This window comes from Pleurodeles waltl, chromosome 5 (assembly GCF_031143425.1).
Source record: "Pleurodeles waltl isolate 20211129_DDA chromosome 5, aPleWal1.hap1.20221129, whole genome shotgun sequence".
NCBI lineage: Eukaryota > Metazoa > Chordata > Amphibia > Caudata > Salamandridae > Pleurodeles > Pleurodeles waltl.
In genome coordinates this window covers 759202743-759229321 of record NC_090444.1, presented here as the reverse complement: position 1 = coordinate 759229321, position 26579 = coordinate 759202743, and positions in this window count along the sequence as shown.

Below are 26579 nucleotides of genomic sequence, written 5' to 3'. Positions count from 1 at the left end.
CTACCCACGCAAGTGAGGTATCATTTTTATCGGGAGACTTGGGGGAACACTGGGTGGAAGGAAATTTGTGGCTCCTCCCAGATTCCAGAACTTTCTGCCATAGAAATGTGAGGAACATGTGTTTTTTTAGCCAATTTTTGAGCTTTGCAAAGGATTCTGGGTAACAGAACCTGGTCCGAGCCCCGCCAGTCACCCCTCCTTGGATACCCCTAGGTCTCTAGTTTTCAGAAATGCACAGGTTTGGTAGGTATCCCTAGGTGGCGGCTGAGCTAGAGGCCAAAATCTACAGGTAGGCACTTTGCTAAAAACAGGTCTGTTTTCTGTGATGTGTCCACGTTGCGCTTTGGGGCGTTTCCTGTCGCGGGCGCTAGGCCTACCCACACAAGTGAGGTATCATTTTTATCGGGAGATGTGGGGGAATGCTGGGTGGAAGGACATTTGTGGCTCCTCTCAGATTCCAGCACTTTCTGCCACAGAAATGTGAGGAACATGTGTTTTTTTAGCCAATTTTTTAGCTTTGCAAAGGATTCTGGGTAACAGAACCTGGCCCGAGCCACACAAATCACCCCATCTTGGATTCCCCTAGGTCTCTAGTTTTCAGAAATGCACAGGTTTGGTAGGTTTCCCTAGGTGGCGGCTGAGCTAGAGGCCAAAATCTACAGGTAGGCACTTTGCTAAAAACAGGTCTGTTTTCTGTGATGTGTCCACATTGCGCTTTGGGGTGTTTCCTGTCGCGGGCGCTAGGCCTACCCACACAAGTGAGGTATCATTTTTATCGGGAGACGTGGGGGAACGCTGGGTGGAAGGAAATTTGTGGCTCCTCTCAGATTCCAGAACTTTCTGCCACAGAAATGTGAGGAACATGTGTTTTTTTAGCCAAATTTTGAGGTTTGCAAAGGATTCTGGGTAACAGAACCTGGTCCGAGCCACACAAATCACCCCATCTTGGATTCCCCTAGGTCTCTAGTTTTCAGAAATGCACAGGTTTGGTAGGTTTCCCTAGGTGGAGGCTGAGCTAGAGGCCAAAATCTACAGGTAGGCACTTTGCTAAAAACAGGTCTGTTTTCTGTGATGTGTCCACGTTGCGCTTTGGGGCGTTTCCTGTCGCGGGCGCTAGGCCTACCCACACAAGTGAGGTATCATTTTTATCGGGAGACTTGGGGGAACATAGAATAGCAAAACAAGTGTTATTGCCCCTTGTCTTTCTCTACATTTTTCCCTTCCAAATGTAAGACAGTGTGTAAAAAAGACGTCTATTTGAGAAATGCCCTGTAATTCACATGCTAGTATGGGCACCCCGGAATTCAGAGATGTGCAAATAACCACTGCTTCTCAACACCTTATCTTGTGCCCATTTTGGAAATACAAAGGTTTTCTTGATAGCTATTTTTTACTCTTTATATTTCAGCAAATGAATTGCTGTATACCCGGCATAGAATGAAAACCCACTGCAGGGTGCAGGTCATTTATTGGCTCTGGGTACCTAGAGTTCTTGATGAACCCACAAGCCCTATATATCCCCGCAACCAGAAGAGTCCAGCAGACGTAACGGTATATTGCTTTCGAAAATCTGACATTGCAGGAAAAAGTTACAGAGTAAAACTTAGAGAAAAATTGATGTTTTTTTCTCCTCAATTTCAATATTTTTCTTTTTCAGTTGCTATTTTCTGTAGGAAACCCTTGTAGGATCTACACAAATTACCCCTTGCTGAATTCAGAATTTTATCTACTTTTCAGAAATGTTGCGGTTTATGGGATCCAGCGTTGGTTTCATGCCCATTTCTGTCACTGACTGGAAGGAGGCTGAAAGCACAAAAAATCGTAAAAATGGGGTATGTCCCAGTAAAATTCCAAAATTGGGTTGAAAAATTGGGTTTTCTGATTCAAGTCTGCCTGTTCCTGAAATCTGGGAAGCTGGTGATTTTATCACCGCAAACCCTTTGTTGATGCCCTTTTCAGGGAAAAAACCACAAGCCTTCTTCTGCAGCCCATTTTTCCAAATTTTTTTAAAAAAATGAAATTTTCACTGTTTTTTGGCTAATTTCTTGGCCTCCTTCTGGGGAACCCACAAAGTCTGGGTACCTCTAGAATCCCTAGGATGTTGGAAAAAAAGGACGCAAATTTGGCATGGGTAGCTTATGTGAACAAAAAGTTATGAGGGCCTAAGCGCGAACTGCTCCAAATAGCCAAAAAAAGGCTCGGCACAGGAGGGGGAAAAGGCCTGGCAGCGAAGGGGTTAAAGTGCACACAGGACCTGTTTCACAAAGGTAAACGTACACTTTTGTGTACATTTACATTTGTTTGTTATTCACAAAGGTATTTTATTGGTAGTATTTTTTTAACACTGTCCTTTCTCTTTTTGTGTGGAGACTCCTTAGTCATAAACATACTACTCGTTAAATATGCTTGTGAATAGCAAACAACTGTAAACTAACACAGAAGTGTATGTTTTCCTTTGTGAATCAGGCCCATGATGCTTACTTATTCGACACAGCACAATAAATCAGCTCTTGAAGAATAGCCTATACTGAAATTCCCATCTTCTAGGTAAAAATGCTGTTTGTATTCTGAATGTCTTATTTCTGTTTTCTTCAAATAAATGTGTTATTATAATGAGCTATTTACCCTAAAATATGTTGTTTAAAAATATTCAAAAATCTCTATATGTATGTTGTTTGCTAATGTATATGAATTCCAGTTTATAAGATGTTCATCACACAATGTTAATTTTCTGCTCTATCTAGCTGTAATTTCTGGAACTTTTAGGTTTAAGTCTGTGTTTGTGTTTTATAATTTAGGTATTAATGTACTACCCAATAATGCTTCTTGACTGAATTGTTTTTATAACAAATGCTCATTTACAAATAATAAATGTTGCCACAGTTACAAAGGTTTCATGCAAAGCATCATACTAACTATATTTATTGTGCTTTGTATTGTGAAAACGAGAGAACATTAGTGCTCCATATACCCAAATATGCTTTGCATGCACAGCCTACACCTGCGTAGGTTCACTTTTTGCTACTGCTGTCAGTGCTGCTGCCACCCTTGTACATTGACATAAGGGTGCCTGTGTTATTTTCTTGATTTTTTTCAGACAAAGGGATATTTTTAGGCACCAAATGTTATCGTTGAGATGTACTCAGCTTTGTGTGTATGCTGAGGAATGCGATGCACATGTCGATTGGGAGGAATCTATAAAATTATAGAACAATGCTCTTACTTATGACTGCCTCGGATAGGTTCACCTTCTTTGCAATAGCTCATGTTTATTATGATCAATCAACACAATTAATTTTATTAATACATTGTTGGATGCATGTCAACCCAAATGCTCAAACCACTTTATCTGCTTCAAAGTTAAGCAGGGTAAAGCTATTTGTTGGTTTTGTGTAATATAATTTAATAAATTCTCAAGGTAATTACTCATGATTGGGTGATGAGTCAAATAAATGACGGTACAACAACATAGTAGACAGGTGTATGTCTTCAATTTGCATATTTGTTTAATTTATATTTGTTTAATTTATTTATAGTGTGACTAATGTCAAATGTTATGGATTATGTTTAAATCTATGGTTGAGTACATATATTAATTTCTCATGCATTTTATGTCAAGTTAATAATATTCTCAACCTCATTTGTACAATGATAAAACTAACTTTTCATTTGAAACTTTTATTGTTTTTAATCTTTTCATTTATTTCTTAATCTATTGTTTGACTTATTTTTGTATCATGTGATATATCTGTTATGTGTTATTCTTTCAAATCATTTTTTGTTTGTTTCATGTTTAAGTGATGAAGGTTATCGTCTTCAGGCCTGGCTTTCAGGCTTGGATGATGATTCAAAAGAAATGCATTTGATTATTAAAGAAAATACATTTAATGTGGAGTGAGCCTTTGGTGTTTTAAGATACAGGTTCTGATGCTTGGACCAGCCAGGAGGGAGGTGACCTTTACATTCCACCAATAGTCTGTTCATTTGTTGTGGGATGTGCCCTCCTGCATAACATTTGCATTTAGTCTAAATCAGAAAGTGAAATTGAACTGAGGTACCAATTGATGATTTGAATGTTGCTAATTCAGGTGTTCATAATTCTACAGATGCTCATAATTCATAAATATACCTTACAATCCAACATAGCTTTTTGTATCAGTTTGAAAAATGCTTAAATGCATTATTCAAATAGTCTAATAACAAAATAATATGGTTATTACCTTTTTAATTTAAAATCTAAAAAGAAAATAAGTGTTGCCTTGATTTCATTTTTTTTCCGAACTCAAGACTCTACAAACCTTTATGTTATTGTAGTCCAAGTCACTTGCCTACAGATGGTTCCCCCACTGTTAGTGGTGAAAGTCTCCAGTATAGGGTCAATGTTCCTTGACTGTCATAATAACATTTATTATTCTTGACTGGATGCTGTGTGGCCTGTGCCCAGACCACTGTCCACTTTAAAGTGCTTTCTCCTGTCTCTGACAGACGTACTGCACATCTGGCCTGGTCAATCCTTTTGTGTATCTATACTGCCATGTTATAATCCCATTATGAATGCGGGCAGTGCCAGGTATTAAATATATTGATCATCAAGGACGAGTTGCCCATTACCTTAGACACTCCTTAGGGTGTCCAGAGTGGGCTATGGACACTGTTGTATGTATTATTACAGGTAATTTGCATGTAGATGTGCATTATGGGATTCTTGACATGTAGTGATGATAAAGAGGCTGCTGTCACTCATGAGATTTTCTACCACATTAGTTATGGAATTTCCAGTGTTTGTCCCCACACAAAGGCTTTGAATAACTATACATTTTGCCTCTTTCCTTAACACGTTTGAGAAAAAATAATGCACCTCTTCAACATACAGAACAAAGTGTATACTTCTTTCTGAAGATTTGAAGAAGACTGTCCCTCTTCTCCTTGTATCCAGGAGGCCAGTATTGATTGAAAGTGGCAGCTAACTAACCTGCACTTTGTTCAACAGATATTCAAAATAGTACACATTTAGAGGTCTGAATATTTTGGTCTCACAATGGATTTCTGCAACCACCAAACAGTTTCTTAGAATCCTACTCTGATTGACATGTGTGCTGCAGAATTCTGCAACGATTCAATAATTACTTAATTAATAGAAGTAAGGGCCAGAAATAACATATTTTTCATACAGTGCAAAGCCGCAGGCCCACTTCATGGGATGTGTCAAAGATTATTAAATCAGGAACTATGCTGTCACTGTATCCTTCATGTTGGTTAGTATATCATACAAAACTTCAGTGATCATAAAAGTACATAGATTTTTTGATGATTACAAATGCCAATTTAAGATTTGTTCTTAAAGAATTAAATAGTCATTGATAAATAATCACACATTAATATAAATTTAATTTATAAGATGTGTTATAAGAGAAAAACATTACATTCCCAACCTATAAAAATACTAATATCAAATAAAAGCAATCTAAAAACCTTAGACCTATTTGCTATTAACTAACAACTAAATATACTATTACACTAAATATACACCATAACATTTTAAATACACACATTCTAAACTGCAACCTAGCATCTAAAATACACTACCTTATCTTATATCTTAAATACTATTACAGTCACCTACACATTTATTAATACACAAATATCTAAACATATACTAATACTTTACCCCCTCTCAAATACTTATAAAATTGAACTTACCTATCTGTATCTAAAACTTATATCTATTAAAACGTTTATTAACAAATAAAACAGCTACAATCTAGAAAAATACAACATTCAGACTATTGGAAATGAACTTTTTTGCAGGGTTATCCCTAAACTTTTTGCCTCCTTTCTCCTATTTGTTCTGACCTGTTTTGTTGGCTTTAGGATTCTGGGCACTTTACCATTGCTAACCAGTGCTAATGTGCATATGCTCTCTGTGTAAACTGTATTGTTGATTGGTTTAACCATGATTGGCATATTTGATTTACTAGTAAGTCCCAATTAAAGTGCACTAAAGGTGCCCTGAGCCTGTAAATCAAATACTACTATTGGGCCTGCAGCACTGGTTGTGCCACCCACATTAGTAGCCCTGTAAACATAGGTCAGACCTGCCACTACAGTATCTGTGTGTGCAGTTTTAAACTGCCAGTTCGACTTGGCAAGTGCACTCACTTGCCAGGCCAAAAGCTTCCCTTTTCATACATGTGAGGCACCCCTATGGTAGGTACTAGGTAGCCCCATGGGCAGGGTGCAGTGAATGTTGAAGGTGGGACAAGGACTGCTGGGTTTTAAACGTCCTAACAGTGAACTTCTGCCACATTCGGTTTTCACTTTAACAAGGCCTATCCCTCTCATAGGTTAACATTTGGGCGACCTTTAAATATTCTTGACGTGCAGTTTCCCTGTAAGAGCAGATAAAGATGAGGAGTTTGGGAGCTCTGATCTCACAATTTAAAAATACACCTTTTAGGGAAGTTGTTTTTTAGATTGTAAGTTTGAAAGTGCCACTTTTAGAAAGTAGGCATTTTCTTGTTTTAACCATTCTGTGGCTCTGCCTGTTTGTGGATTCCCTGTCTGGGTCAGTTTGGCAATTGGGCTGTTTGAGAATCCCCTTTAGACAGTGGGACAAAGGGAGCTTGGGTGTAGCCTGCATATCCCGATGAACCATCTCTGCTAGATGGAGGGATTGGAGGGAGGAGTGATCACTTACACCTGAATGGGCTGTGCCTGCCCTCTCACAATGCAGTCCCCAACCCCCTGGTGTGTTTCTGGGGCCTGGCCTGGGCAAAACAGGATCTTGTGAACAACAGAGACTTTCCTTTGAAGTTTGCCTACTTCAAAGGCAGAAAGGAGTATAAGTAGTGGACCCAAAACCCCATACTTGAGATTTCTTCAAGATCACTTCTGGATTCAAGAGGAACCTCTGCCAAGGACAAGAGCTGAAGAGCTTAGGAGAAGTGCTGCCCCTGCCTGCGACTGTGCTTTGCTGGACTATCCTGCAGTTGCTGCTTCTGCCTGTGAAAGGGGACAAAGACTGTACTTTGTTGTGCCTTTCTGCTTGAGAAGAATCTTCAAGGGCTTGAACTGAGCTTGCCTCCTGTTTTGAAGTCTCAGGGCCATCAAAGACTTTCTCTGGCAGCACCTGGACTATCTGCAGGGACTCCTTCCCTGCCAGGTGGTGCCCTATCCAGTCACTGGGCCCTTGAAAGGTGAAGTTGGCAGAACAAGAGCTGAAAATCCATGCACAGACCGCCGTGAGAGGAAATTTTAGAATCAGCATCTGCAACATGGCTGATAAACAATGCGCCTCCGGCTTTGTGGCTGAAATCAACGCTCCACCTGCATCGTGGCTGGGAGATCGACGCATCACGGTTAGAGAAACGACACATAGAACCCGGACTCAATCCCCACGCAGCACGGTTTTCTAATACCGTGTGACTAGATCACCCACACATCGTCATCCTGACTGCGTGGATCCGAGGTGCCCCGTCCGGAAATTGATACATTGTTCTCTTGCAAAAGACAAAAACAATGCATTGCCGACCCGACTGGAGAAGAAATGGCGCATGGCCTCCCTTGCAAGGAAGGAATCGACTCATTGGCGATTTTTCTGACACACACTCATCCGTATGGCTTTATTTTTTAGGCAAACCAGGTACTTTATGCAAAATCATTGTTTCCATTGTTTTCTATGGATTAAGACTCTTATTCCTTTGAAAATTAATATTTTAACTTGTGTATGTTGGATTTTTGTCGTTTTGGTCTTGCTTGATTTAGTTAAATAGTGCCTATTTTTCTAAACTGGTGTGGTGTCCATTTTGTAGTGTTTTCACTGAATTACTTAGTGTGTGCTGGGACCGATACTTTACACATAGTTTCTGAGGTAAGCCTGCCTGCTCGTGCCAAGCTACCAAGGGGGTGAGTGGGGGTTAACCAGGTGTGTTTCTCCTTTGCCCTGACTAGAGTGAGGGCCCTTGATTGGACAGGGGTAACCTGACTGCCAACCCCATTTCTAACACAGATATATTAAGGGCCAGATGTAGCAACCAGTTTGCGACTCGCAAACGGCAAAAATCGCCGTTTGCGAGTCGCAAACCGGAGTTTGCTATTCAGAAATGCATTTTGCGAGTCGGGACCGACTCGCAAAATGCATTTCAGAGTCGCAAACGGGAAGGGGTCCCCATGGGACCCCTTCCCCTTTGTGACTGGACCCCATATTATTTGTTCAGGGCAGGTAGTGGTCCAAGGGACCACTACCTGCCCTGAAAAAATTCTGAAACAAAAGGTTTCAGATTTTTTTTTAAGTGCAGCTCGTTTTCCTTTAAGGAAAACGGGCTACACTTGAAAAAAAAAAAACTGCTTTATTTACAAGCAGTCACGGACATGGAGGTCTGCTGACTACAGCAGGCCTCCATATCAGTGAGTGCCCATAGTCGCTATGGGGCCGTAATTTGCGACCCACCTCATTAATATTAATGAGGTGGGTCTTTGCGACCCCATAGCGACTCGCAGAAGGTGTCTGAGACACCTTTCTGCATATGGTTTTGCGACTCTGAAATTGCGAGTCGCTCGGAGTCGCAATTTCCGAGTCGCAAAACCAAATTTTGCTACATCTGGCCCTAAGTGTGCAAAACAGAAGTCATAACTTTTTTTTTTAAACCTCCTTCATATTCTGTGCCATTGTGTAATTTGCCTCTTGGCAACTATCACATATTATGGTAATTTGGTGTAGCTGATATTTGATGCTTCTGTTTGATTTATAGATCTTCATCAAGGGTTTTGGGGCGTTCCTCAGTGCTTTATATTTTTTTAAAGGCTTGTTTTGTTTGACTGGTGTTGCTTGACATTTATATAATTGTAGGTTACTTGTTGCAGCCACTTTTGGAGACATACGTCTGTTATTTTTGCCATGTTGACCGCCAGATTGGTTGTTTGCAAAGTATGAGATTCTCCAGCTCTTTGCTCCTTTTTCGTCTCATTATAAATGTTTCACACTTCTCCAAAAGCACTTACAATCTTCTCAAGCCTCTCACATTGTGCCTTCGTAATGGCATGATGTTTTTCCAGCATTGTTAAATTTAGCTTTACAGTATGAAAAATACAAATAGTTATTCAAAGCTTTGTATTTTTTCTAGTAGATGTTCAGGAGTAAAATACTAACATATTATTAATCAAGTGAATGCATATTTTCTTTTACACATAATCTTAAGAGAATGTTGATTATGGCAAAGATGATAATAACGAAATTCATAATTCCACATAGTTCCAATAAGCTAATTTGTTATAAATGTTTAATTGCCTTTCACATGGCCAACAATATAAGAAATATACAAATTAGTCTATGTTAATGGTACTGTATGACAATAAGGCCCTCATTATGACGGATTTACCGCCATACTGACTGCTGCCAACATACCGCCACTGCGGCGGATATCCGTTCACTATGTTATGACACACACACACACACCAATCCGTCACTATTTAGCCACAGACACAAGTCCACCAGCCAAAAGGTCAGTGATAAACTGGCGGAATCAAAACCCACACTGTTACGCCAACAGAACTACACCCATCACATTATGACCCACGAATCACCACGGCGGACATTCAATGGCGGTAAACCATTGGCGGTATATACTGCTGCGCTCAAAATACACACACTCAAACAAAACAACACCACATTGGACAATTCAAACTACACACACCTGACACACATACACACATCACACCGACACACTCACACCACTATAAAAACACCCCCCCACATTATCCACAACCCCTTGCGACTACAGACCATTGGCACGAGACAGACACCACGACCTCAGACAAAACCAGAGCCACCTACTACCTACACCTATACACCACCCACGTACCCCACGTCATACACCCCAAAACATCACCCTACACACCGTCACCTACACAACTCACACAACACCCATGGCACCACAAAGACACCCCAGATTCTCAGAGGAGGAGCTAAGGGTCATGGTGGAGGAAATCATCAGGGTAGAGCCACAGCTATTTGGAGCACAGGTGCAGCAGACGTCCATTGCAAGAACGTTGGAGCTGTGGCAGAGAATCGTGGACAGGGTCAATGCTGTGGGACAGCACCCCAGAACAAGGGACGACATCAGGAAGAGGTGGAATGACCTACGGGGGAAGGAGTGTTCCATAGCAGCAAGACACCAGCTCGCTATCCAGAGGACTGGGGGTGGACCCCCATCTCCTCCCCCACAGCTAACAACATGGAAGGAGAAAGTCTTGGCAATCATGCATCCTGAGGTCCTGGCCGGAGTAGAAGGAGGGCTGGACACTGGTAAGTCAACTCTATACTACTATCACCCCACTACCTGTATGCCATCACATACTCCTACCCTCATCCTCACTCCCATCACTCCACTACCTCCCACACACCTCACCATCACATCTCACCCATCCCAATTGGAGGCCTGCATGCCCCACCAATGCATGGACATCACTCACAGCCCTGCATGGACACCTATCACCAAAGCATGCACACTAGAGAGAATCAGCTAGCCCACCACATACCAACTTATACAAGTTACAGCTGCCAGGGCAAATACAACCAAAGAGGGCAACCCACTGATGCACAATATGTCACACACATAAACAATAACACAGCATTTACATCCTCACAGGTATCCCAGCCAATGTCAGTGGAGAAGAGGTGCCAGCACTATCCAGTCCCTCAGCTGAAGAAGCCCACAGTGATGACAGCAACTCTGGTCACCTGGATCTGGATAACCAACCTGGCCCATCAGGGACTTTTGGACAGTCGGTTACCCAGGCCCAGTCACAGAGTACCACAGAGCCTCCCCCATCTGGGAACACCACCAGAGTACCCACCCAGCGTAACCATACCTCTGTCCCCAGGACACATCAATCAGCAGTGTGTCCACCTCTACAGGGACCCCAGGGCACACCTCATACCCAAGACAACCAGGGACCTGGGGTCAGTGGCAGTAGGCAGTAGGCACATGGTTCAGGGGACAGAGGCACAAGACAACTGGGAAACTGGGAGGACTGCTGTGCGCCAGGGGGAGGACAGGCCCAGGGAAACAGCTCTTCAGGAGGCACTCACCGAGATCCTGGGAGCCTACCAACACCCCAAGGACATGATGGGCCAGATCCTGAACCATGTTTAGGAGAACAGGAGGCTGCAGGAGGGACAGTACCAGGGGATCAGAGATGATGTGCAGGCCATCAACACCACCCTGGTCTCCATTGCAGGGGTGCTGGCAGACATGGCCAACATTATGAGGGAGGCAATCTCACAACAGCGGGCCCCTGTCACTAGCCAGACATCTGAACTGCCTTCCACCGCCGCTAGTGGACAGGAGGCTCCGCCACAGGACCAACAGGCCACCAGTACACCTCCCCCTGCAGAATTTGAACCACCCCGCAAACGTTCTCTGTGATCCAGGCAGAAGTCAGAGACTATTGCTAAGACCTCCGACAGGAAATGAGACTCTCCTGATTGTCACCCTTGTGTCCCACCCTGTCACCCTGTCCACTTTGAACTGCCATTGACCCCCTTCCTAGGTCCCCTTGGACCATGCACCTGTGCTACAAATAGACTGGAACAGTACCCTGGACTTTACTCCATCATCCAGGGTATCCCAATGCACTTGCCCCTCTTCTTCTTAGAACGTCAATAAACACCCATTGGAAAATGGAGTATGTAACATTTGTAAAGTATTTATTCGTTTAACCAGGTTCAAACATTGCAGTTCAACTGTACAGTAATTGTTCACATAGGAAAAACCTGTAGTTTCTTGCAGTGATCACACCAGGAGCGATAGTGGGGCACCAACGTCTGCAAAATGAATTGCCAAAGGGTACAGTAAGTGGACATAGAAGTGGGAAATAACAGAATGCCTGTGCCAGAGATAATCTAAATAATGACAATGAAATGTGACGTAACACTGTCTTACCTGTGCGTCATTAGAAGTATGGTCGTATCACTGCTGTTTTGTTGTCGTCATCCTCATCCTCTGCCTCCTCATCCTCACTGTCCACAGGGTCCACTGCAGCCACACGGCCATCTCCAGCCTCCTCCTCCTGCAGAAAAGGCACAAAGCGTCTCAAGGCAAGGTTGTGCAACATGCCACAATTATCAGCAGACCTTCTGGTGAGTAGCACAGGGATCTACCTGTTAGAAGGAGGCACCTGAACCTGGCCTTCAGGAGGCCAAAGGTTATTTTGATTATCCTTCCGGTTCGCCCATGTGCTTCAGTGTAATGTTCTTCTGCCCTTGTCATGGCATTCCTCAGAGGGGTCAGTAGCCATGATAGGTTGGGGTAACCTGAGTCACCTGCAAATATCGAGGGACAACATTTAGCCACATACTATCCCATATGGCCCAGACCATACCCATACATCAACATATACTGGGAGGGAACCAGAGCTCACCTATTAGCCACACCCGGTGCCTCTGTAGCTGGCACATCACATTTGGGATGCTTCTGTTCCTCAGGATAAAGGCATCATGCACAGACCCTGGATACTTAGCATTGACATGGGAGATGTACTGATCCGCCAAGCACACCATCTGGACATTCATGGAGTGGAAACTCTTTCGATTTCTGAACACCTGTTCATTCTGGCGGAGGGGGGGGACAAATGCAATATGAGTTCCATCAATCACCCCAATTATGTTGGGGACATGTTCCATTGCATAAAAGTCAGCCTTCACTGTGGCCAAATCCTCCACTTGGGGGAAAAACAATGTAGCTGAACATGTGTTTAATCAGGGCAGACAAAACTCTGGTCAGCACTATTGAGAACATTGGCTGTGACATTCCTGCTGCCAAGCCCACTGTCACTTGGAACAAATCAGTTGCCAGGAAATGGAGGACAGATAGGACTTGCACAAAAGGGGCGATGCCAGTGGGGTGACGGATAGCAAATATCAGGTCAGGCTCCAATTGGGCACACAGCTCTGTGGCCAATGGTGATGTACGCTGGCGGTGACGGTATGCACCGCAACGGACATGACCACCATTTTCTATCTGATCACTCACTTTCTACCTGACCTTCAACAGGAGAAGACCTACACTGCGTGTGCTGCTGTGACCGGTATCTGGAACCTACCATGGCCCGTGTGACTGGGGAAAGGGCCCCTGCCTTCACCTCTGTGGAGTTGGAGCGACTGGTGAATGGGGTCCTACCCCAGTATGGACTGCTGTATGGGCCTCCTGACCAACAGGTGAGTACACTGTGGGCACGATGCATGTGGCATGAATTGATGGAGTGGTGTGTGTGAAGGCCTCATGTGGTGGGGTTGGTCGAAGTCCCCTGGGTGGCATACAGGTTGTGTGCTGGGCCATGTGTGTGTAAATGGTGATGTGAAGGGGTATAGTGGTCCAAAAGTGTAACAGGCAGGACTGTCTGACTGATACTATTTTCATGTGTGTATTTCCTCTGCAGGTCAGCGCCCATCGAAAGAAGGGTATATGGCGTGCCATCGCCAAGGACGTGCAGACCCTGGGGGTCTACGGCAGGCGGAGAACCCACTGTTGGAAATGGTGGGAGGACATGAGACGCTGGGCACGGAATATGGCAGAGGCCCAGCTGGGGATGGCCTCCCAACGAGGATGGGTGCTTGAGGGCATCACAACAGCCCTAAGGGGGTGAGTACAGTTCCCATCATTACAACTTATGCATGGTACGGTGGTATCCGGGTGGGGGATGTGTGTCAGTGGGTGCCCCTAGTCCATGCCTGACACTGCAGAGTAGGTCCCATGGTGGCCAGGGTTCTGAGGTGATAGTTCTGCTACCTAGCTCGTTGGTGTCCACTACTGTTCAGGGATGCATGAGTCCCAGGTATGCTACATTTGGAGGTGTGTGTCGCTCCCCATGCCTAGTTGCTGGCAATATAACTGGTAGTGCAATGCTTAGTGCGTAGGGCTGTTCCCTGTGCGTGGGAGTGGTGTGTACCCAGTGTATCCTTTGTCTCCCCCCTTTTTGTTTTGTCACCCTGTCCTTGTGTGCATTAGCATCATCTGGCAGAGGAGCAGAGGCACCGGCGATGGAGTGAGCTGCATTCCACAGGACCCAGGAGGCAGTGTCCACCAAAGGTGAGGGCAGAGGGTGAGAGGAGCACCACGGCGGAGACTGGAGGGGACAGTTCGGACACAGATACCTCCTCCGATGGAAGCTCCCTGGTGGTGGTGGACACCTCTGTGACCACCTCCGCAACAGGTACAGCCGCCACCACCGTACCAGCACCGCCCTCTCAGCAGCCCCTCATTGAGTTGCCCATGACCGCTAACCCAGGAGGGTGGGCATCTCCTTTGCCCCAGGCACCTCAGGCACTGCCCCAGTGACCTCTGCTGCCCTGAGTGAGGAGGCTATTGACCTCCAGAGATCCATATCTGTAGGGCACTCAACCATTGTGAATGCTATCCAGAGGCTGGCATCCCAGACGCATCAGACTAATGCATTCCTGTAGGGCATTCACACTGGGTTGGCAGCTCAACAGAGATCAATCCAGGCTCTGGCCTCCTCTCTGATGGCAGCCATTGTCCCTGTGTCCAACCTCCCCCCTCCAACTTCATCTTCCCAGTCCCATTCCCCTCAACGCCAACCTAGTCCAAGCACACAGGCAGATGGGCATGCACACAAGACAACACACAAGAGTGGCACAGGCAAACACAAGCACCACACATCCTCCCACAGGCACTCCCACAAACACCATCAAGATGCAGTCATACCAACATCCACAATTTCCACTGTCTCCCTCCTCCTCCACCTCCCTCCCAGTTCCGTCTACACTCACACCTGCATGCACTACATCCTCATCCACTACCAGCATCACCACCACACTTAGTAGAACACACACGTCACTGGCAGACACCTCCACAACAGCCATGCACACATCCCCTGTGTCCTCTCCCACTGTGTCTGTCCCCCCCTTCCAAGGTACACAAACGCAAGCACTCAGACACCTAACAGCCATTTACCTCACAACAGCATCAGCTCATGCACCTGCACCCAAACTCAGCAGACAGACACCTCCTACAACCACTCCCTCTTCCACCACTCCCAAACCTTCTCCCTCTTCCCTCCCCAATGTCTCCAAGAAGTTTTTCCTCTCCAACATTGACCTTTTGCCCTACCCCTCCCCCATCCTTCATGTCTGGCCAGAGTGGCAAAAACCCAGGCAAGCACCTCAGCCAACCAGTCCGTGGGGCCAGTAGTCTCCACACCCAATTCTGGTGGGAAACGATCCAGGGCACATGTCCAGAGGTTGAGGAGCCTGCACCTGCCAGCATCAAAGAAAGGGTGCCTGCCCCAGCTGCGGCTCAGAGGACCAAGGAGCCAACCCCAGCTGCTGCCAGGAAGGGTATACGGTGGGTGGAACACTGACTTCCGCCAGGCTGTAGGCGGCTAGTGCCATGGTTCCTGTTGTTTCCGCCCTGGCGTCGGTGTGGTAGAGTGGCTGTCTATCTGAGTTCTCACCACCATGGTCATAATTTGGTGGTAGTTACCGCCAGCCTGTTGGCGGTAATACCGCCACTTTATCACCGACCGCCAGGGTTGTAATGAGGGCCTGATTGTCTTGCTTCTAGATAACCATCAGTTTATGTATTTCAAAAGAAATACATTTAATTTATGTACAACTTTTCTGTAAAAGTTACACAACATAAGTGGATATATAGCTAAAAATCGAGTTAACCAAACCAATATATAAGTATGTTACATGCACATTTTTTATTCAATTTTTAAAAGTGTTGTATCATAAAATAATGCTGCATGGCGGCACACATAAACACCTGTCCAGAGAACAAAATATTTCAAAATTTGAAGTTTTCCATTATGAAGTGTCGTACACGGTGCACAATGATCAATGATTGTGTGCAGTTACCTACTTCTAACAAGAGATTGTATATTTTGTGAGCCATGAGGATCAATTAAACACCATAAATACCTATTCACTGCATTTGTGTTTTGTGGTTGTGACCTTTCCGCTGAGATGCTCCTCGCCACTTGATGAATAGGTGGAACTATCATACTCAAGTGAGAGTGTTTAGGTCTAACAAAATCCTCTTGCTACCGTTCCGATATACTTGACGACATGCCATAGAGGAAGTTTCTTTACTGTTCTTCTATCTAAATTATGGAACAGCTTGCCATCCAATTAGCAAGGGTCAAAGTCATCTGCCTCTTTTCAAAGAAAACTCAAAGCTAGGCTAGTTGGCATTATCTATTTTTTAAGATACCACAGCTTGCTTTCCATTGTCTGCTCTGCATGCTGGGCTGCTTTATTAAATGTTACATGATTGATTGATTGTGGCTTTGTTATGACAGACACAATGCTAAATACATGTTGGGTTTTTAGAAAGCAACACAAATGGCAACTGATGTGGCCTTTTTGGTTTTCATTAAAACTAGTTTGACAATGCAGCACATAACACAGCCTTGTGTTTCCTTTCATCATGGATATGTTCCATGGGTATTGGAAGGGCCTTTATGTGTATCCATGCATCTACTTTATGACAAAACATTTCTTTTCTAAGCAATGTCAACTTTGTAATTTGAGGAAATGTTAGAACACACTGAAGCCGTAATAACGACCCTCGTGGTTTTGAGACAGCTAGGGTTGCGGTGGCAGTCAGACCGCCGCCAACGTGGTGGTCCAGCCTCCATATTACGACCGTGGTGAACACGCAAGTCAGACCGCCAGGGCAGCACTGTCGGGATTACGATCCCTCTCTCTGTTGGCATTTACATGGTGGTTGCACCGCCATGTACATTTTGGCAGAGACACTGTCCATGCACTTGCCATGGGCAGTGCAGGGGCCCCCATGGCCAGCCCTGTTACCTTTTTCACTGTCTGCTTTGCAGACAGTGAAAAGTGTGACGGGTGCTAGTGAACCCTACGCACCACAACATTGCTGCTGGCTAAATTATGAGTTGGGGGTCAATGTTGAGGGCTGAAACTCTGTTTCCGCCTGCTGACCCACCAAGAAACTTGTAATAGGGGCTGCGGGAACGTCACCGCACTGGCAGTGACCTGACCGCGGGACTTCAGCGGACAGTCTTTTCTGTGCGCCGAAGTCAAAATGACGGCCTGAGTCTGTTTTAACTAGCCTACATTTCTTATTTTGTCATCAACAATTCATCTTTGGATGTGTGAGGCATCATGCAGCACACAATCTAGAAGGAATAAGCATTCATTGCTATATTTTTTTTTAATGAAAAAGACCCCTTTCTTCACACAAACTCACAAAACGTTCATAAAGGCACCTTAGCAACATGATGCCTGTGGTTCTGTGTTGCTCGTCGGCTGCTCAGAGAGTAACTGTGCATTTGAAGAGTATATTATCTACATTTATGGGTCAATATGCAGGATTCAAATTCTCTCCCTTTCATGTAATGCATCCCAGAAGATTCCCTTGTTGTGCTGTGTTGTGCAAACATTTTAGAATATGTCATTAACTTTGCAATCTTTCAGGTCAACTCTTTCTAATAATGTTTAAAAGCTGCCTTTGTGATCGTGCAGATTAAATATTATCTAACAATGATAGAGTACGGTGCAGAGTCATTTTCAACTGTGTCACTCTCGAGGTTGCTAATTGATGACTCATGTTATTTGAAGACGCACAGCACTGTGCTTAACTCTCACTGGCCACATGTTTTTATTGTACTGCTCAGGTCGTATGTTATAATGACTGTGTCATGTATATGTGCTTGTGTGTGCTAATATAAAAACTTTCCTGTGCGTTGTATGTGCAAGTCAATTAACCTTGTTAAGGGTTGGTGTGATGAAGTAACAATCATCTATCAATATTATGTTTGTCTTCATTTCACGGAGCTGTGTGTCCTTCACATTTGAGTAATTGATAGTCAGTACCCGATGTGAATTATGCAAGGTCATATATAATCAGCAAAGGACACTGCCATTGTTGCTAACACATATCATTTTGTACAATATGTGTATCAACAACTAAACCCTATATGAATATTATTTAGCAAGCAACAAGGATGTTAATATTTTAATATATATATTTATAAGTAAATTTTTCTAAAAATGCAACATGAATGATGAGCTTGCTGGAGCTGTGACACACTACTTACTCTGCAAATAACTGGATAAATTGTTGTGAGTTGTAAATGTGCCCTAAAAATAAACTATTTCTAATTGAGAAGACAAAGTTAAAATATCTCAGTGATTGATTATAACAACTAGCATAAGTTTGACTATTTTATGAAGATGACAAAAAGGTCAATTTTGCGTATACCTTAATCTTGGTACACGAATGTCAACTTCTGCATGTTGTAATGAACACAAACACTCAGTGGGGTGTTGCTGTTGCGCTTACTCTTGTGTGTTGTGTGAGAGAACAGGGCTGATTGCAGAGGCCCCCTAACCTTTTGCCCACATTTTCCACTATTTGCTGGTGTTTTCCTGACTCTGATGGTGCTCTGTGTACTGCTAACCAGTCCCAGGGCCTGTGCTCTGTGTAAAATCAGTATTCAAATTAGGCTAATTATAACTGGCTAAGTCAACCTACCTATAGGTCCCTAGTATATGGTAGGGCGTACAGGTTTAGGGACCCCAGCATAGGTATTGCACCCATAGGTGCACTGCTGAGGTGCCAAGTGTCATTTTAAAGGCATGCATGCCTTGCTGGCTGCTTTTAAACTAAAGTTATATGCAAATTCGACTTTGGAATTAAAAGTAGTTCCAAAGTCTTAAAATACCTTATTTTTACATATAAGTCACCCCTAAGGTGAGCCCTATGTGCCCCTCGGGCTGGGTGCCATGTAACTATAAGCAGGGACTTTATAAAAATAGTTTTATAAGCCCTAGTGAGGTAAAACAGCCAAATTAAGACCATATTTATACTTTTTTAGCGCCGCATTTGCGTCATTTTTTGACAAAAAAACGGCACAAAGTTAGAAAATACAATTGTATTTTGTAACTTTGCGCCGCTTTTGCGTCAAAAAGCGGCGCAAATGCGGCACTAAAAAAGTATAAATATGGGCCTTAGTTTTTCCCTCATTGTAGTGAATGGCCTCCATAGGCTAGAATGGGGAGACTTTATTTTAAATTTTAAAGTCCCCTTAAGTAACAGATCCCAGAAGTTTGGTATCAAATTAATTGTTATAATAAATCCCACAACTTCCAGTTGTTAGATTTAATATAACTTGTTCAGGTAAAGAGTTTTAAACTTTACCTGAAAGGTTGCCAACTTCAGCCCTGCAGTGTTTTTGCTGCTGTGTTCTGATTGACCAGCCTCTGGCAGCCTGTGCAGTCTGCCTTGATGAGGTGTGAAGTGGCCTGGCTCCACACAAAGAGATGTGCCTGTGGGAGGAGATCTCCCGTCAGCAGATGGTGAAGCAGGAAGGGGGAGGGCTGCCAAACTGGTCTTCAAAGGCAGAGAAGGACATTTATAGCAACCCAGCAACACCCTCACATCCTGCAAACCCAAGACAATTTGGTGCCCCCTTGATTGGATTATGAGAGGGCAGGAGAGGGGTGTGTTTATGATTTTTAGCCACACCAGTGGGTGGGCTCAGCCAGATGTAACCTCCAAAAATCACTTTCAGCCATGATGGATTTTTGAGGAATCTTGCTCCCTGGGATTGATTTTTGCCACACTTCCCAGGAAGTGGTCATCACAGGGGGAAGGACCCTTCCCCTGATGGGAGAACCAGGACCCCCCCTGTTTTTCACCCAGGAGCAGGGATAAAACTGGCAGACCTGCACCCACACCTCAGATCCCCATCAGATTCCAACAAGGAAGAACTACAGGAGAAGAAGTACTGCCCTGCTGGACCCCTAGCCTGCACCTGGACCCTGCACTCTGAAGGACTGCACAAGCTGCACACTTGGGCTTCACCACAAGAAGGACTTTGCTTGGCTTCAACAGGTTCAAGAAGGGACTCCCTGCTTGCTACAGGTGAAAATTGCTAACCAGAGTCGCCTGCACCAACTCCTGAAGAAACCAACCAGCTGACCACTGTCCAGTGGCCAAAAAGGAGTTTGCGCCAGGTGCATTCTGGGAGTTGTAGTCCACACCCCCATGGCTCATCTCAGAGCTTCTGGATTCTTGGGGCGAGCTGTGGACCCCAAAAGAACCTTAAAGGAACATCTGGAAGAAGATCCAGAAGTTTGGAGGACTTTTGAGAACTTTGGAGAACTTTTGGAAAAAAGCTCCATAGAGGGACCAACCCGCGGCGGCAACTCTAGCCGGCTTGCCTCAAACACGACCCGGCCTGACTTGCAGGTTCATCCCGGTGAAGAAAATCTCCCAAAAATAAACTAAGTCCGAATGTAGGAAGTTGACTGGGACCTCCCAGCCAGCGTATTCGAGGAGGGCTCCAAGGACGTAGGATCAAGATCCAGGTTTGCCCCAGTCGAAGGATTTTCACCTCGAAAAAATGAATAAGTCCACAGGTAAAAATCTCCATTGAGGGCTTCCGCGACGCGTATCCGAGGAAGAGTTCCAGGAGGTCGGATTGGACTGGCAGGTTCGTCCCGCTGAAGAAAATCTTCAGAAAAACGACTAAGTCCTACGGTAAACGTTTGATAGAGGCCTCCTGCGGGCTGTAGCCGAGCCGGGCTCCATTGCGGTTGGCCTTAAACTTTGACTTTGCCCCAGTCGTGGTGCAACCAGAGGCCAGATTGGCGCTTTTTGTTTCTATGCGCTAGAAAACAATAATTCTTTAAAAATTCATATCTCCTGTTCCCCTTATCCGATTTTATTCGTTTTTGTGTCATTTTAAAGATAAAAATATAATCTATTTTTATAAATTAATGGATTTTTAAACTGTTTCCTGTGTTTTACTTAATTACTGTTTTTTGATATTTGAATGCTTTGCACTCTGTCTCCTAAGTTAAACCTTGTCGCTCGTTGCCAAGCTATCAAGGGTTGAGCTGGGTTTAATATACTGAGACCTAACTGGACCTAAGTGGAGGTTAGTGGCCTATTGCTAAGTGTAGGATCTTATCTGCCCTTACCAATAACCCATTATCCAACATGTGTTGCAAAAAGCACAAGGAGAAATACAAGTCTTGGTAAGGATGATAAGCATCTGATGGCATGCAAAAAATGTAGATCATGTGAGGATGAGGACTTTGCCTAGAGATAAATTAGTTTTGGGGTGCCAAGGGTGCTTGAAAACCAGTAATCATACTTTATGAATCATGCTAACTATTTATTAAAGGCAATGTTTCAAAACTGAGCACGTGCATTTCATTAATGGTCTAAAATGGGTATTTCTAACATTATAACAATTAAAATTGTAAAATAATGATTACCACAGTTTTTTTTTTTATTCTGTACAATATGTCAGAATTCTCAGACATGAGAACAATATCAGAGCTGTGGACCCATGCACATTCACCACACACCACCTACTATCACCTCATTACATCAGCAACATATAACACATATACAACTGGGATGACATGCCATTCTGTCTATCCAAGGAACGGGCACAACCATAACACCTCAGGATATGGAACCACTGTTATACGCCATTGTTACAAGGATGTTCTGCTCAGACGTACCCATGAGCCCTGATTACAGTTAGTGACGTTAACCAAAATGAATTAATGCATGCTTAACTGAATAGGTCACCCACTAAACCTCACTCAGCCCCTCACTAACTTGCAGCTAGCTGGCAGCCTCAGAGGATACACTTAACACATAATAGGAATGGCCTAAAACACATATTATAATGGTGAGGATAGGTTGGACATCAATAATTCCCAACTCCATCAAAGACTGGCACAGAAACAAGTTTTAAATCCTAAATATCACTTCAGATTTTAATCAACTTAAGCAACAGGATGGTCAAAGTCCTCACATACACAGCACACATAGCAATACACCAAATAAACATCAGATACACCACAACAGGCCAGGCCCAAGTCTACCATCAGTGGGTCCAAAGATTACACACATACATTTTGAAAATTCTGCTTTTAGAAAATTTGTATTTTCTTGTCCTAACGATTTCTATTTTCTGACAGTGTCCTTGGTCAAATGGTCCTTTTTAGACCTGTCAACCATGGGGTGGTCTTTCCCCCAACTTTTTGCCTGCCTCCTTGTATTTTTCTGATCTAGTTTTTGCTGGTTGTAGCATTCTGGGCATGTTACCCCTGCTAACCAGTTCTACAGTGCATGTGCTCTCTCACTAAAACATGGTAACATTGACTCATCCCCAGTTAGCATATTTAGTACTTTTGGGTCCCTAGTAACTTTCACTACACGTGCCCAGGGGCTGTAAATTAAATGCTACTAGTGGCTCTGCAGCCTTGATTGTGCCACCCACATAAGTAGCCACTTAACCATGTCTCAGGTCTGCCATTGCAGAGCATGTATGTGTGCAGTTTACTGCCACTTCAACTTGACATTTAAAACTACTTTCCGAGCCTGGAATTCCCCATTCATTAAGTCACCTCTAAGATAGGCCCCCGGTAGCCCACAGGTCAGGGTGTTATATAAGTTAAAGGCAGGACATGTACTTGTAAACTTTACATGTCCTGGTAGTGAAAAAATCTAAAAATCATTTTCCACTACTGTGAAGACTGTTCCTCTCATAGGCCAGCTCTGGAAATTGCCTTATATGCTTTTAAGTGGTAATTTATGATCCAAGAGAAGTGTCATTGCATGTTTCGTAAGGTTGGAATGGATGTGAGAAAACCTGCTTACTAGTAAGGTTGGACTTAACATAATTATTTTAGAAATGGCACTTTAGAAAGTAGGCATTTCTCTGCACTTACTGTTTGCTGTGTACCAACAGCCTGTCTCCAATCCACGTCTGGTCTGTGCTGATTGACAGCTACCCTTGTGCATTCCACCCAGACAACCATAAACACAGGGCACCCAGATGCATCTGCAATAATCTGCACATGGATGGGTTAAAAGGAGAACTGGTGCACTTCAAAGTCACTCTTTGAAGTCTTCCTCCACATCAAAGGTACATTTGAGTGTATGTATACTGGGTCTTTGATCCCCTAAAGTCAGACACTTCAACTGGACTCTGTCAGATGGACCCTTGTGCTGCCCAAAGGATTCATTTGTAATGCTTTTCTGGAAGTGCTGCTCTCCTTCTTGTTGTCCTGCTGCCTGCTGGCCCCTGACTTGGATGGAAGGACTCTACCTCCCCCAAAAGTGTTCTTCAAGGGCTTGGACTGAGCTTGCCCCCTGTTCTGGAATCTTGGGACCATCAAAGTCTTCATCTGACTGAGAAAATCCACAACGCTGGAAAAACCAACGCAACGGCTGCAAAATTTGACTCAACGCCTGCAAAATCGACGCAGCTCCTGTCTTGCAGCTGAATAACCACCACATTGCCTGCCAGGTTGATGCAGTGCCTGTTGCATCTTCACAACGCATTTTAGATTTTCCTCGCATCATCCCTGAGCATCAAAATATCCCTGCATTGCAGTGAGAACGAAGGTTGTGCTCTCGGAAATCGACGATTCACCTTGCTGTGTAGAAAGAAACAACTCATCACTTTGCAATGCTGGAAAAAATGACACATGGCTTTACTTTCTGATATATATCCTCCTTTGTGGCCCTTTACATTGTTATTTTTGAGGCAACCAAGGTACTGTGGGCCTCATTCCGACCCTGGCCGGCGGCGGTAGCCGCCGGCCTGGCGGGGCCCGCCAGAATACCGCTGCACGGTCAATAGACCGCCGCGGATATTCTGGGTTTCCCGCTGGGCTGGCGGGCGACCGCCAGAAGGCCGCCCGCCAGCCCAGCGGGAAACACCCTTCCATGAGGATGCCGGCTCCGAATGGAGCCGGCGGAGTGGAAGGGGTGCGACGGGTGCAGTTGCCCTCTTCGCAATTTTCAGTGTCTGCATGGCAGACACTGAAAATCATGGTGGGGCCCTGTTATGGGGGCCCCTGCAGTGCCCATGCCATTGGCATGGGCACTGCAGGGGCCCCCAGGGGCCCCACGACACCCCATACCCCCATTCTCTTCCTGGCGGCCAAAACCGCCAGGAACAGGATGGCAGTATGGGGCTCGGAATCCCCATGGCGGCGCAGCTTGATTCCCCAGGGCAGCGGGAAACCGGCGGTACACCGCCGGTTTTCCGTTTCTGACCGCGGCTGTACCACCGCCGTCAGAATGCCCATGGGAGCACCGCCAGCCTGCTTTTTACCGCCAGGGTCAGAATGACCCCCTGTGTGTTAAAAGGATATAACCACTGATTCTTCAGGATTGAAACTCATCTAAACATCTAATAAGCGATATCTTGATTTGTGCCTATTGGAATTTTGTCATTTTTATCTTATTTTAATCAGAGAAATATTATTGTTTTTTCTAAACTGTTCTGGAGTACTTTTTGTGGTGTATTCGCTGTGTTTCTGTATGAGTTATTGCACAAGTTCTTTACACATTGTCTTCTAATTTAAGCCTGCCTGCTGTGTGCTTGGGGATTGTGTATTCCTTCCAGATAGTGACACAAAGGGAGCTTAGGTGTGGACAGAATGAACTGTCCTGTCATAATGATTGTGGAGAGGTTGTACCAGCCCTGTTTACACTTTAAAGGGCTTCACACAAAGGAATCTGACACCAGGCCTGACCTGCGTTTTGCCACCCCCAGACAGTGTGGAGCCTTGTCAGGGAGAGAGGAAGAACTTTCCAGAACCAGATGGGTTGTAGGACAGAGAGTCCTTCCACACAAAGTGTAGTAAAAGGTTTAATTATTGGACCTACAGAGCCACTCATCAGAACACTCCTTCACCTGTGGAAGTAACAGAAGAAGGACTGTCCTGCTGCCAGAGGAGTCATGCTGCTTTAAGAACTGCATTGCTGTCTGAGGAGGAAGATTTGACCTCCTTGCCTTCTTCCTAGTCTATCCAGAGTGACTCCAAGAGTCAGTTGGCTGACCTCCTGTGTGAGCTAAAGCAACAAAACAATCTTCAGAACTACCCCCGTACAACAGCCCTGCTGACTTGCTACAACTGTGTTAGAAATGGGGTTTGTGGTTGGCTAGGGTATTGTTATGTTGTGCGTGCGTGGTTGCCACTTTGTGTTCATGGCAACGCGTGCATTGTTATGATGTGTATGTCTGTAACGTTCCACTCTCGGTCCGGCAGTTGTTCTCTGCTGATCCAAGAGTGGGACGCTTCTCTGGAGTGGTGCAATAAACCTCATACTTACCTCCTCCGCTTGTGTATTACTTGACAAGTGGCGACAAGCTGCACCACTCCCTGAACCCGCATTCCAGGTTCTCTCTTCGTTCTCCTCTGGCGTTTTTTTTACAGTTTCTTCTGTTTTTTTTTCTTCTTCCTCCTGGATTTTTCCATCACTCCTTCATCGTTGTTCCTGCTGACGGCTCCTTCTCTTCAAGTTTACTGTGCCGTAAGTTTAGCGGCATTTTCTCTTTTACTTGTTTTTTTTTTAGAGACTTCTGGCTCGCGTTGTATAGCGCGAACTTGCCGCTGTTGGAAGTTTTCATTGCGTCCTCCCCATTGTTTGGATACCTAGTGACGTGTGCCCTAGCTGCACATCACTTAGCAATGGTGGACGCAACAGGGGATGCCTGTCAACTGAATGCCGTCGTTGGACGTCCTGTGCGTTTCATTGAACTCTTCATTCGTGCTACTACAATCTTGTGGGATTTTTTTTTTCTCGATCATCTGACGTTTTACGCCACATTTATTACGGCCATTTACTGCTTTCACTCTAAAGCAGTTCAACCAGTGACAGCAGGAAGATTAACTACGGAGGAACACCTTGACTCTGCTGCGTGCACGCGCTGGGCCATTGTAGTCATTGCTACTTCACTTAACTTATCTGATCAGCCTACGAAGCACGCATTAGCAATATGTGTGCCCAGAGTTTTTCTCTTCCTCCTCCACAATCGTTCTGGCCTGCAGGTGGCGCTCCTTGCATGAAGTGGCCAGAATGGAACGCATTCTTTCTCAATTACATTGATACTATTGATATCCAAGGTGACATGCCTCCCCAACAAAAGAAAAGGATTTTCTTGCATTGTGTTGGCCCGGAAGGTTTAAAGGCACACAACCAAGCAACTAAAGCTGGGGGCGGAGAAGGGGATCAAAATGCATTTGATAGTGCTATCAGTGTTTTTGACCATTATTTTTCCCCTAAAGTATGTATTGGTATTCTAAGATACAAATTTTTCCACAGGAAACAAGAAATTGATGAGACTACTGATGATTATCTTGCTGCTCTTAGAACGTTATTGTTAGATTGCAATTTTGGACAGTTACAAGAAGAATTAATCAGAGATCAAATTGTTATGCACGTTAATGATTCTTCTGTTTAAGAAAGGTTATGGGTTAATGGAGATTCTAGCTTACAACAAATTCTTGACATTGTCAGGAAAGCTGAAATGTCTTCTAGGAGTGCTAAAGTCATACTCAAAGAATCTAAGTTGGATGAGAGTGTAAATAAAGTTCATTCTAAAATTCGAGGGCAGAATACATGCAAAATACCAGAAGTAGTTAAGGGCACTTCTAGTGAACACCTTAAATGTTTCCGTTGTGGCAGCAGCTCACATTTAGCAAATAACAAATCGTGTCCTGCATTAAAACAGAAATGTTCTTCATGCGGGGTGGTTGGACA